General features: G+C 39.7%; 1 long non-coding RNA gene across 50 annotated transcripts in view; it reads left to right on the top strand.

Moving 5' to 3' along the window:
* LOC124417794 overlaps window positions 1–13,614 on the top strand; it is a 320,851-nt gene that overhangs the window by 221,853 nt on the left and 85,384 nt on the right. The gene's annotated exons all lie outside the window — the stretch shown is intronic.

The following is a 13,614-nucleotide window of genomic DNA, read 5'->3' as shown; positions in this document are numbered from 1 at the left end:
AAAACCTCACTATGATGAAAAACAAAGATGATCTAACTTCTTTATATATCCACATGAGCCATACTAATAGAATTCAGTGTTTAGTACTTCAGGAAAAGATTTTGTGCCCTAAAGCTTCTTTGTTCAGGTGTTTTTGTTGTTGTTTTTTTACAGCATTATGACTTTGTAGCTGGTGAAAGGTCTCACCATTTGATTAGAGACTCTGTTAATCCCAGTCACAACAGCTCAATATCTGTAATCTTCTCAAATTCTCTTGCTGCTAACAGCTGAGACTTTTTAATGATGCTGTGTATTATTATTTGTTTCAAACTTTTTCTTATATATAGAAAATAGTTCTTGTTTATTATATGTTTTATTTATTTATTTATTTATTTATTTATTGCCTTCTTGCCTTGTATTGCATATTAGTGTCCATAGAAGTCAAGACCCTGTGACCTGGAAAGAAGACCTCAGGACTGGAGGTCCCGTGACCATTTCTGTGTCCTATCTGAGTTACAGACCGTCTCCAGCTCTACAGTCAGCTCTATCCACATACAAAACACTGGAGCTTCTTGTTTTCTAATGAGCTGACCCTGCAAATATTGATGGGAATCATATTCTATCTATAATTTGGTTGTTATCTGTCTGAATAGTTCCTAATATTAAATGTAGATGGGATAAAAAAAAAAACTCAACCAAACAAGAAAACCCACCTCAGCCCAACAACTTAATAATGATCTGCTTGAAGTTATTTGATAGAACAAATTCACACTTACAAATGCTAGTTTTCAGTGCAGTCATCTGTATTAGCCATGCACTTTCATCACCTGCAAACAAGAACCCGTGTGCTGTGCTCATAAAAATCTGTATGGCTGTCTGCACTGTGGCTTGTCTTTCACATAGCTGTTGCCACTGCTGAAAGGCACTACCTACCGCCTCACTGTGCCGTCATGCATTCTTTTATCTGTATAGAAGATCAGCAAGCATCACAGAATGTCGATGGGCACAATTCTTTCTGCACAGAGGAATTCAGTGACACACCTTTGCTTCATGCATACTTCCATGTTAGAAGCCATTTTGTCAGACTGCCCCACTGCTGCCACCTGTTTCACGGCAACAAGATGTAATGGAATATTGGCAGGAATGTTCAACCCCTACTGCCTTACCACCACCATCTGCCTCTGTTGTTGTGGACTACCATAATAAAATAGGAGGCACTGATTTCAAAGCAGCCCTTGTACCACCTGTCTGCCACATAAGTTGTGTTTGTTCCTTCTCCAACTCATTTTATTTTATCCTTTAAAATCCTTTAAAAAGTGAAAAGCGTGAGTCTTACAGAACTCAGTATCCTTTTCAGTGTTTGCCCTATTCTTTGTAGTAATAACATCTTAACTGGCACCTTTAGGGGAATTTACTCAGTATTCTAGAAGCTTACTCTAAATATTAATGGCAGGTACACACTGTGTTCTCTTGGCAGCCAAATAGGCCCAATAACATGAAGTTCAGCAACTGAGGGCATTGTGCTCTGTTGTGTCCAGTAGTTTTCCCATAGGCCTTTTTTCAAGCCGGAGCTGAAGTGTTTCTTGTTTCTAAAAACAATTTGCAACTGTTCATAATAGCAAAATTAAAAAAAAAAAAAAGAATAAAAGTAAAAGACAAAGCTGATGCAGCAAAGTCTGTTAAGAAATGGGACTTATGTTTCTTTGGACGTTTTCACCTTTACTCTTTTAACAAGGCTGAAATTAGAAAGGAATCAACATAGTTTTGTATGACCAAGGCTTGGTTTTAGATGTTTATTTAACTTTACCTAGCTTTCTTGGAGAACTGTGTAGTTCCTGGCTTCATGGAGGATGATATGCTGCTGGAAAACAATTGTTTTAAAAGAGAAAAGGCAAGAGTTTATGTAGTTCTGTCTGTGTATCCAGTCTCCTTTAAATTTTCAGTCCTGTGGCTAATGCATTATCAGACCGATTCCAGTTTCCTGTTTATACAGTGTCTGGCTTTGATGCGAGTACAACAGATTACGAAGCAGGAACAGAGTTCCTGTTTTAGTAATTTCTCATTAAGATGTATGTAAGCCCAATGACACTGTGCTTGACAATTATTAAAAACATCATACCAGCAAGCACGTACATTTCATCAGTACCAAAGATTTAAAGACATACCACCTGAGCAGCAGCCCCACTGCTTCATCTTTGACCCAAGCTATAGATAAGGAAGAAATTCTACATGTAGTCTTACATGTGTTTTACACTAAAATGATCAGTCTGGGCAGGCCTGATATTTCTATAGAAGTAAATAATTCTTGCAGTAAAATAAATCCCAAAGTTTCCGGAGTGCATAATTTATAAACCAAAGTGATCTGGAAATTGTTGATAGGCTTGAGTAAAATGATGTTCCTATTAATGTGTCTTCTGTTGTAGCAGTACATCTCCTCTTAGAGTGGTCCGCAAGCCACAGCACTCAGTCACTAGTATGGTAATGAAACAATTGGGTTGCATGCAGCATGAATATGCTGCTTTTTCAAAGAAAGGCAACAGAATACCACTTGTTGCATGTATAAATAAAAATATGCATGCCAATACAGTTCTCTGTATTTGTTAGTAAACATGAAAGCCCAAGTGACTAGGTTGTAACTGATATTGCCATGAAAGAGTCATAGCAGAAATTCAGAGTACACCTGTAATGAACTCCACAAGAAGTCCCAGCAATTTGGCCATTCATATCGAAAGGCCAGGACACGTTTTTTTTCTCTTCAGTTAAGATTCCCCTTTGAAAAAGGATTTGGATGACCCCGGTGATCTGCATCACCTATTCCTGTGTTAACTTTCGAAAGTACTAAAGTGTGTACTTGTAATAGGACTTGTTTGTAATAAGCATCTGTCCCACTAAGCCTGAAAAAATAGCCTCAATTCTTTTCCCCAGCAGCACTGTAAAAGTCAAGTGAGCAATTCAAGGTGATTAGAATACTCTTCCCAAGCTGTGCATTGCTAGCAAGTTTGCTGGTCTTGTAGTTTAATGGGTTTGTGAGTTTATTGCATGATTTAGTCTTAATGAGTTGTTCGTGCTACAGCTCCACCTATACTTTCTATTTTGCCCTCTTTAGGAATAATATTAGATTTATTATTAAGAGTATATTATTAGGAATAATGTTATAATATCATTAGGACTGATAAATATGTCTAAGCATATTCATTCCATTATGTGCAATATCATTCCAGTACCAGTATCTGTGATAACTGCAGCATGTTTTCAGTAACAGAAACCTTACACTTAACAGCTATTGGAATAACCATTTGAAATATATATTGCTGGTGAGATTTAACATGGTGAATGTTTATCCTGTTACTGACTTTTTGTTCATTTCCAGTACTTACAGTTGTGTAATTTACATTTATTTATTGATTCAGAATGCTTAAAAAATAGAAAAATGTTCATCTGCTACTGAAAGTCTGTTGATGCACTCCTGTTAGATGAGGGTTAGTTGTCAAATATTAAAACTAAATAAGATCCAGTTGGACATAAATAAACGAGGACTTTTACTTCAGGTGTGCATATGCATACTGGAACTGTTGAATTCAGTGATGGACTGGATTGTTTTTATGTAGGTCGCTCCAAAAGTAATGCCTCCTATTTATTTCCATAGAAACTACAACAGATACAAAGAGCAAAATAACACTATTTGATAGGGCAAATTCTCAGCTTCAAAACACTACTTTTCAACATAGTCACCACCATTCTGTCATAGAAGCTTCCTTCTCCTTCCCTACCCCCAGCAAAATCAACATAATTCAGCTTTCTTTCTCAATGGGACCCAAATAGATTTTTTTTTTTAATTACTGAGCTCATTGAACTTTGCACCTTGCATAGAGTGTTTTTCTCTTTTTTTTTTTTTGTATTTATGTGATGCAATGTGTGATTTCACATGATATCTTGTGTCCATCTATGTAATCTCTCTAGCCAGCAGAGTACTCAGTATATTTAAAGAATCTCTGTCAACGTGTCAGATTATTGCATTCTTCACAGGTTATTCATAGATAGCACCAAGAAAACAATATATTGACATGTCAAAAACTAGTGCAATTTCTAAATTTATTATTGCTAAAATTCTGGGATGTTGATTTTTACTCTTCTTCGGATATCATGTTGCTAAACTGGTATGTTGGAAACTTGCAAGGTGGCTGATTACAGAGCCAAATGCTTCTTGAGACAAATCTTTATATCTTTTGTGCATTGCACAAGTACAGACAGAGGGATAAATTCCTTAGAAGGGTTTTAAACTTTATAAGGGAGTCCAATAGAACGTAAAAGCTGTAAATTTGACTAGCAGTTTATGGCCTACTTGGATGGGTATGGTCTATATTCTTTCTTAGGCCAAGGTCGGTGGTTTAAATACTGATGTAAAAACTACTTGTGAGCAACTACAAAAGATCCCTGCTGAGGAGAGTGAAGCATTTTTGATGAAAGCTTGTGTTTATAAAGGAAGTTTTTAGAGCTGGGACAGAAAAGTTTTTGGAAGGCAATTTCTGCCACAGTTAGTCTGTAGCTCTTGAGTTTAGAGCAGAACTTTTTGTTAATTTTGTTTGTTTGCTGGTTTATTTTTTTTTCTCCAAATTGCTTTCTGGCAACATCAATTTTTCAAGATTTCTTTCTCCTAGCTGATAGGCAGGATTGCTTTCTTTGATTGTTTGGGCTAGTGTCTCTGGATGCAGAACATAGCTTCTTTTCTCTGAATTGGATAGTACAAAATTTCTACATACAGCCACTTACTGATAGAACTGCTTTAGCCATGAGACCACTTAACAGTGTCTGTGACAATCCAGTAACTGCTCATAAAAGGAATGGAAACATTACGAGCCAATTACTACCACTAAATGACATACTGAGACAAGACCCTATCTCTGTTCCACAAGTATAATGAGGTGGGTGCTTGAATTTTGAAAACCCCATGCTGACCTGGCTTAATTACCTGGTGTCCGTCTCCTGCTAGAGGAGCCGTGGTGCTCAGCTCATTCTTGTGGCGTGCCTGCAGGCATTACTGCAACTGTTTAGAAGCTGTTGCAGTATTGAAGTTTTGTTTGTTTGCTTTCTGGTCTGTTTGTGAATAGTGGAAGCAAAGATGAACCTGTGCAATGAGATGGAATGACTCGTTCTCTGTGGAAGAGCTGTGTGGAGAATGCCACAGCAGACCTGTAGGTGGGGTGATCTTTGTATCTCAGTAGCGTCCCCACGGAGTGTCAACGGTATTTCTTCCTTCTCCTCAGTATCTGCGTGAGACTTATTAAGGAGAGGGTGGTGGTCCCCAAGCTGATATTTTCTCCAAGTCCTTGCAAGAGGTGGTCGGTACAGCTCCTTATCCCTACATCACCAGTGAACTTCTACATCACAGTCATATGCTGTGTTTTCTGTGATCCCTCATTTAATGCAGCATTTAAATATCACAGCTATGTGCATGTATTAAAGCCTGAAGCTAAGCAAACAGACTGTTTGGCTGAGCACATGGAAATGGAGCAACCAGCAGCTAGGAACCGCAACTTTGTCAGCAGCACCACTAACCACCAGGACGTAAAGGGGATGCTCCAGATCTTACAGACTGCTGTTGCCTACATGGATTTAGCTACACATAATAAGCTGTTCCTGCAACAATCAGGCATTGTGTCTTTAATATCATATCACTAAAATATTTTTGTTTTTAAAAAGCCCACCCACAACAACATGCTGCCTCTGTTTTTAACAGTGGGATAGCAAAAGTTTGCAATGATGCTTTGCTAGTGGGTGGGAGCAGTTACTAAAGAACAATGTCAAGCAAATGCAGTTTTGTTGTTCCAGGAGGAAAAAAAAACAAAATGCATTCCAAATAAACTACTCCTGGAAGAAGAGAAAATAATTTAAAGTCTAAAATCTCATTTTGAAAAGACAACAAATCCTAAGCCTTATCATTTCCCTGCGAAATATCAGCAACTCTTTTATCTTCTTGTGGCAAAGCTCAGACTCTTTTCCCCCCACATCAGCTTCTTCCCAGATAGAAGTGACTGGAGGGGCAAGGAGAGTTCTGCAAAGCTGCCCCGTTAGTTTCAGGCACAGTTAGCCCATGGGTTTTTGTGTGTCCTGAGCAACTTTGATTTTGAGTTTCATGCTACTGAATATGTAATCGTCATTTTAGAAATATATATGACAAATGATAGATACTTTATTGTTGATAGTTACTGGAATTTGTTGCTGTGCAAAGAAATAAAGGTAGAGTTACAGTTTTGCTTACTATTAAGTATTCAAAGCCTGAGTCGTACGTGATAGTTGGAATATAAAATAAGCCTTTTTTTTTTTTTTTTTTTTTTGGCTTTGCTGACTTTTTCTGTAGGCCAGTAAAAGAACTTGGCAGTGTTTGTATATCGTTTTTGGAATATGTCAAAACTTCCTAATGCACATGTTTTCCAGATGCTAAAATGAAGACGCCTAGAGTTTGGGAGCTTTATTTTTATCCAGCAGCAGAGGTCTTGGCACTAGCACCATTAAATCAAAAAGCCACATTTGCTCTCTTCAAGGTACTTAGAAGAGTATGATACAGACAAAAGAACTGGTGCTGCTGTTTATTTTGGAAACTGTTGACACAGCTCCTAATGCCAAGCACACTGGGCTGGAATAACCAGAGCTGGCACAAAAGAGAAATTTAAAGAGTTCACTCCGTCCCTCTAATCAGTAGGCAGTACAGTGACCCCTGTGAGTATGGAATAATCCATAAAATAGCTTGTGTTGAAACAACTGTTTGGAAACTACATGGAATTAAGGTATTTACATCCCTCAAGAAGCTGCTTGTTTGTAAGATGTATGTTTTACTCTGTCTGAAAGCGTGTACGTTGCTTTCAGTGGTACAGTGCTGCACAGTATTTGTCATGTTTTCTGGGAAAGTTTCATTTAGCAACTTTTAACCAAATATCAAACACATTCTATCATTAAACTTTGGGTTTCTATTAGATACCAGCACTTTACGTTCTAGACGTGAAACTATGTAAAGCTCTCCCTCTGCTCTTAAAGGAAGCCACAAGCAGTTTCTTGAGCTGGCCGGCCGAGGCATTGCTCCAAGGCACTGGTTGTCAGTCTCCAAGCTCCCCTGGATTATTGTGGTGCACACTGGGCCGGCTCAGCCCCACGCGGGAGTTGGCTGAAGTCAGCCCTCGTGCTCTGTCAGGCGGTTCAAAGCCAATGGGGCTGTCATCATCACTTGGCACGCCCGCAGGGTAACGCGAGGACAGGCAGAGGCTGCCAGATCCTTCCCGGTGATGAACTCTCCCAGGTCACTGTGGCGGGACTGGGGCTGGCCCAGGCAAAGTCAGTGGGGATGCGGCTCCAGCAGGTTTGGAGTAGAGCTGGTGGATTGCAGGGCTGGGGTTTGGCCCCTTGTACCTGTGAATTTAATCGGAGCCGAGGCTCTGATGTTGTTTTTGCAAGATTTTGTATTCATGCATAGTGTGGAAGTTCACACACATGCTTCATGCACTGGCTTAAAAGGAGTCTTGCTCAAAGGTTGTCTTTGCTGCAATTGTCCGAAGTGATAAAAATCCAGCACACACATTTCGAGTTACCATAATCTTTGTAGCCCATGTGTTACTCAAAGGAAGCTTATCTCACTGAGGATCCTGCTCAACATATTGCATTAAACATTGATATAAACCTTTAAGTAAAAGGAATACTTGCTCTCCTCCAGCACGTCTGTGCTGTTTGATCAAGAACATAGAAACTGTGTACACACACACATATGTGGCTATATGTGATTGTATGGCCACATACAATTGATTAATTGATTGATTAAACCATTAAGCATGCAGCAGTGACTCCAATATTAGCAGGTTAAGTTGGGATGTGCTATTTCTTTGACAGCACTGGGTAACAGTGCCTAGATTAATATTGATACTCTAAGGAATAGAATAGTATAAAAAAAATCCATTGGAGCAAGAAAACTATTGTTACAGTAAAGAGCATTGAAATGAACATGCTTATTACCATGCCTCTCAATTGCACAGAGACCAAATGACAGAGAGTGCGTTCTTCTCTTCTACATTGCTCTGCATATTTTGTCATTACGATGTAGAGCTGTCGCGACGGCTGTCTCCTGGTTATGATTTCCAAATCCCAGCTCATGATTAATACCGTTGGCTCAGACAATTGTAAAAGGCCCGTGCAGTAGCTGCATACATTTATCATAGTGCTCTAGCAGTAATGATGTGTGTCGCAATGTGGAGTGACATGGAGGAAGGAAGGAAGCAATGAGCAAGGGAGGGAAAGAAAGATGGTGCCATGCAAGAAGGACTATTCTTGTATGTTTTCCTCATTTGTCAGGTCAGCAATCATACAGGTTTAGGTAGAAAGCTCATCACCTTGCAATTCTGTGGCACTGTTAAAAACACCTTGAGCCACCTGTAGTCTAGTTACCAAAAAAATATAGGAATGATGGATTGACTCAGTGTCCTCATGTAACAAGGAGGAATGGACAGGGTGCAGAATCTCATCCAAGTTTATGCTGAAGCTTTACCTTTGCCAGAGAAAGAGGGATTCTGGGCTGGCTGCATTCAGTCCCACACCAGCTTCAAGGGGAGGTATACCTATGCTTAGTGACAAGGCCAATTCAATTAGCAAACCTACTGTTATGTGCTCAGGTATGTAAGTGTCATCATGAGTAGAAAAGGAATGAGCAGCTTGTGAAGGTAATATGAGATCCTTGGTACTCCTAGTCCTGCTTTGTAGGACTGCTTTGCCCTCTCTGCTTTTCATTCTCCCATCTCCATCTGCCTTCTACACATACCTGTCTTTCCTTCAGGTATTTTCTGTCCCACCATGCTGTACATCTGTATCTTATCAAGTTCCTCTTTCAATTCCAGGGTATCTCTTGTGGCTCTCTGGGCCCTTCTCTCAGATTTAGGCAAAATCATTTGCCAAATTTTAGTTCACAGATTATTGTTCAAATGTCAAAGTCTTATGCTCACATACATTAGTTCAGGGGATTTGTATAAACCCTGATGTACAGCTTGATGTATAGTGATAAAAGCACAGTACCTGGTGCTTGTGTTATTCATTATGTAAATTTATCTGTCTGGAAATTACAGCATCAGGCTTGGATGCTGAGTGAGCTTGATATTTGTGAACAATTTTATGCTATGAGCTTTACTCTTCCCCTTTGTCACTGAGGATGTTTGCAGAGATTTAAGCATTGTTTTTATTTTGGCAGCGGCCAAATGCTCGGAGCAGGAAGTGACTGCACCCTGATGGCTGTCATTTCCCCTCTGTGCGACTCCTGTTTACTGCCAGCTGCTTTCTTACAAACGCATTGTGGCCTTTGATACAGCAGGCCCCACCGCTGACTCAGAGCTAGTAAGCCTTCTGTGACTGATTGTTTGTGCTGTTCTTCACAAGTGATAAGGTCAGCCTCGAAAAATAAATATAAATAATTGAATTGTAGGATCTTTCACAACCCTCTGCTCAGATTACGGGATGGATGGGATGTGTGTTTCCACTGAGTCAGTGAAGGGCAAGGAGTGAGGGTGTCTGGGAACATCTCAAGTGGACATGCGAGCTAGGCAGGCCTCTGATGCAGGAGTTTTTCCAGTGCTGTGTGGAAGTCCTGGCAGACAGATGGCTTGCTGCCCAGTTGGGGATCTGTACTCTTGGTCCTCTGTCTGAATTTCCTCCCGCCACCACTTAAAAGCTTTCATTAAGTTCTGTCACTTGATAGGTTGGCTTGTTTTAATGCAGTGGAGCCCCACAGGCATTCAGCAGTCTCTTTGTGCTTGTTTTATAGGGCTCCCACTGTATTTAGAAATGAATTAAAGCGTCTGAAAGGTTTGGCAGTTTCATTAGAGAAGGATAGTCCAATCCAAATTAGTGTAACTCACTTAAAATTGAAGTAAAATGTTTTAAGGAGAGTGATCTGATAAATATTGGCTTAAGCTAATTGGATTTTCAATAGACAAATCACTGCCTTTTTCCTGTTACTTAGTGTTCTGAAGGCTTTTCTATTGTCCTGTAGAGAACTACTCCCTGTGTCTGGGCAGAGATGGCTGAGCGAAGTCACTTGCTGAAGCCTTCAGCCATCTCAGAGCACCTGGAGCCTCCAGCTCAGAGAGGCTGCTGCTGTTTTTCAGTGATCTCCACAGGTTTGTTAATACTTATGCTCAGTGTATGGGTGAAATGATTGGCAGGCTGCCATCGACATCTTGGAAGGAAGACTCTCCAGAATAAACACAGCATATAGCCTCCCATGTTACATATATGGAGGATTATTATTATTATTATTATTTTAAATAAAAGTAAAAGTAATGTTTTTTGTATAAAGAGGGAAGGGAAACAGACCGTGTCTTTTCAAAGTTAACATCTCTCCTCCAATAAGACTCTAATCATATCTAAGTAGGACCTAGTAAATTTGAATCTTCTTTGCTGTATAATGGTAATTTTTTAAAAAATATTGTTATTTCCTATTAAAACAGAAAAAGATAAAGTGATTCCTAACTTAATCTAATGTAGGAGCACCATCATTTGATTCCTTCCAAATGATGTTTTCTGAAAAGGATATGCATACATTTAATTGATTCCCAGTGCTAGTTGAAGAACTCCCATTTCATGAATGTCAAAGCTGATGTCCTACAGAGAAGGGAGCTGCTCCTTGAACATCCCTTCATTAAGGTACAATAGCATATGGCCTGGGAGGTGGTGGAGAAGTGAAACAACTTCTTGGTTATTAATTGCAAAATGTTTATATTCGCGGTAATAGTAACAGAATATTTTAGTGTCTGTGCAGCATGAAATTGCATGTGGATGCAATTAGGCAATATTGGTAGTCACAATGTAGGTATGCAAATAATACCGTGATATTCTTCCATCAAACTTCCTGTGCGTAGAAAAGTAGAGTGGAGTGGTGCTATAAAGAGTTGCTGAGCCATTATTTTTCTAACTCAAAATGCCCTAAAGCAAAGATTGTCTGTGGGATGTTTGTTGATTCCGCTTAGAAGAGTGAGGAACCCACTGCATGGCTTAGATGTGTGAATACGGATTTTTTCAGGGCAGATTTGAGGTATTTCATATGCAGGCTTGACCATCCCAAGCCCACTATCCTAGCTGAAAACAGCTTTAGTCAGTGCACTGCATTTCCATGCAATTATGCTGGTGTGCTTATTTTTTTGTTACCTTTTGAATAGCTAATTTAAAATTGCTCTCTGTGGAGATGTTCTCTGTGTCTGCCTGCCTATCATTCTTTCTATCTCAATGCAGAAGTATTTGATTAGTGTATTTAAAGTAATAAAGATGTCAACAGTAGTGTCACATTGATTGATGCTAATTATAAGTCTTTAATGGTTCCTCTGGCTTGGCCACTCTCCTTGCAGATTGTGATTTTATGGTTAAAATAATGCCCTGCTGTCCACAGACTCGGCCATAAATTGTGGTCTATCTTTCTTTAATGATTTCATGTGTGGTAGTATAGTCCCAGTAGCATACATTATCTTTGGTAAAAGGAAGGTGGTGACTTTCAGAGAGGCGATGGATGGATTTATAAGGACTAGCTAACAGACTGGCTGGGATCGCACCGGAGGCAAGTTTGGTTGCTCTGACTGTGCATTGCCATAAGCAGAAACATTAAGCAGGCAGTCTTGGATAACTGATCATTTTCATTCAGTCCCTCTCTTTCCAACCCATAGCATCAGTAAAATTTAAAGAAAATGCTGAGATGAGGAGCAAAGTCTCCTTTCAAAAGCCTATCTGGTTAGTGTGATGCAAGACATCTTCAGTAGGTATCTGTCAGCTCTACTGAGCAAAAAACAATACAGGCTCCTGCTTTGAGGGCATTCTCTTTAAAGCGTGTAGCAAAATGGTCGACAAATGCATGTTCAGCTTATGAAAGCACATTGCAAGAGGAAAATGCTACAGTTTGAGGGGGTTGGGAGGCAAGGGGCAGATCTCACAATTTATGGGAGAGTTTAATCATTTTCCTCATGAATTCCATTCAAATGGAATTTCAGGGGACCATGGAGGGATGTATGCAGGGATAGCCTCATACATATGGATGCCTATCAATTTATTTATGTCCGTTTTTAAGTAGAATCACTATAGCAATTCTGAAACAGCACCTTATTGCTTTTGTATACAGAAGCAGCACCTAGGAGGTCCAGTGGGGCGTGGAGTACCCTGCAGTGCTGTGTACGGATAGGCCGGTGCACATGGATGCTTTCAGAGTGGTTTGTGCCCCATGGGGCCTGCAGTATAGCTGGTGACCTTGGTTAAAAAGCAAGTGTGTTTTTTAGTGTGAAGTGGCTAAGAATAAAAATTAATTTGAAATAGACGTAGTCACAAAAAATAATACATTAGCACCCATGTGCTTGGCTTTACTGCTTGGTAGCTTGCTATAGGTGCATACCTATGCTGTGGGAGTAACAGGAATGAGGTCTCAGGAAATTACTACTGTTTTTTGTTTGTTTGTTTGTTTTGGAAGGATTAAGATAGACTCTTAATTCTGAGAGAAACTGTGACACAAACGATAGTGAAATATGTCACAAAAGTCCAAAGCATTTGTTCAGTTGTTCAAACTGCCAGTTCCAGTAGTGCTTTCTGAGGGCAGACATGCTGTACAGCTACTCTTGGCTTCATTATTATCCCAGTAAAACTGATTAATAATCATTTATTAAGCTAAAAAGCAGGGCCACTTTTTGACAGAACAACAATAAAGATATGTTTAAATGTAGCAAGAAAACAAACAAATGAAAACTTGCCCAAGAAAAAAAGAATTTGCACAAAGGGCTTTTAGTATTTTGCTGCCAAACTTTCCAAGTATTCTGATCCTGACAGTACAGCAGTATTCTTTCACCATGTTGTGACGTGCATGCTTCTAGAAGTCACATCTACATCTGGCTGGCTGATGAGCTCTGCAGGCAGTTGTAGTGGCAGATCTGGAGTTACTGCTGGTTCTGTCATCAGAGATCTTTTCAGTAAGTTGTCTGCAGCACATTGTGTAAATGTTTTGGGTTAGTTTTCTTCTGACATGGTGGCATGTTTGAGTGCTTTTGTTGATGGTGGTGGTAGCTTTGTCTGTTTTAACTTTAAATTTACGTTAAATTTAGTGGATTTTTTTTCTTCTACCATGGCTACCAGAGCTGGGTGACATCAGTGAGTCTTCCCCCTGCCATCAAAAGGGCAGAGTTCCCTTTGTCACAGCCCCTGCCTGCTTGGCCCACTCCAGTCCTACACAAGGCTCTGTGGTGGCATGGATAATTCTCCATGAGATGACATGAATATACCATGTGCTGGGGGCATATAAAAAAATATGTTTTGTGTAAGCACATTCTTTGCTCTATTAGTGGAGAAGCCCCTAAAGTAGCAGACATGCATGTGTGCACACTTAACGCCTATGCATGGAAACTTGCGCTGACCAGAGAAGATGGCAGCAGGGTTATTTTCTCTCAATGTGATTATTTTACTTTTTACTTTATGATAAGTTAGCACTAGCTCATATGTTTGAGATGAAATTAAAGAAAAAAAAAAAGCCCTGGGGCTTCTGTTTAAAAATGCAGGTTAATCCTCCGCAGCTTTCAGAAGCATTTCTGTAGCATGCTACTAATTAAGATAAGGTTATCATTTTAAGTTATACCAGAAATGCAA

Source organism: Gallus gallus, chromosome 2 (genome assembly GCF_016699485.2).
Source record: "Gallus gallus isolate bGalGal1 chromosome 2, bGalGal1.mat.broiler.GRCg7b, whole genome shotgun sequence".
Taxonomy (NCBI): domain Eukaryota; kingdom Metazoa; phylum Chordata; class Aves; order Galliformes; family Phasianidae; genus Gallus; species Gallus gallus.
This window is presented reverse-complemented; position numbering and strand designations above follow the sequence as displayed.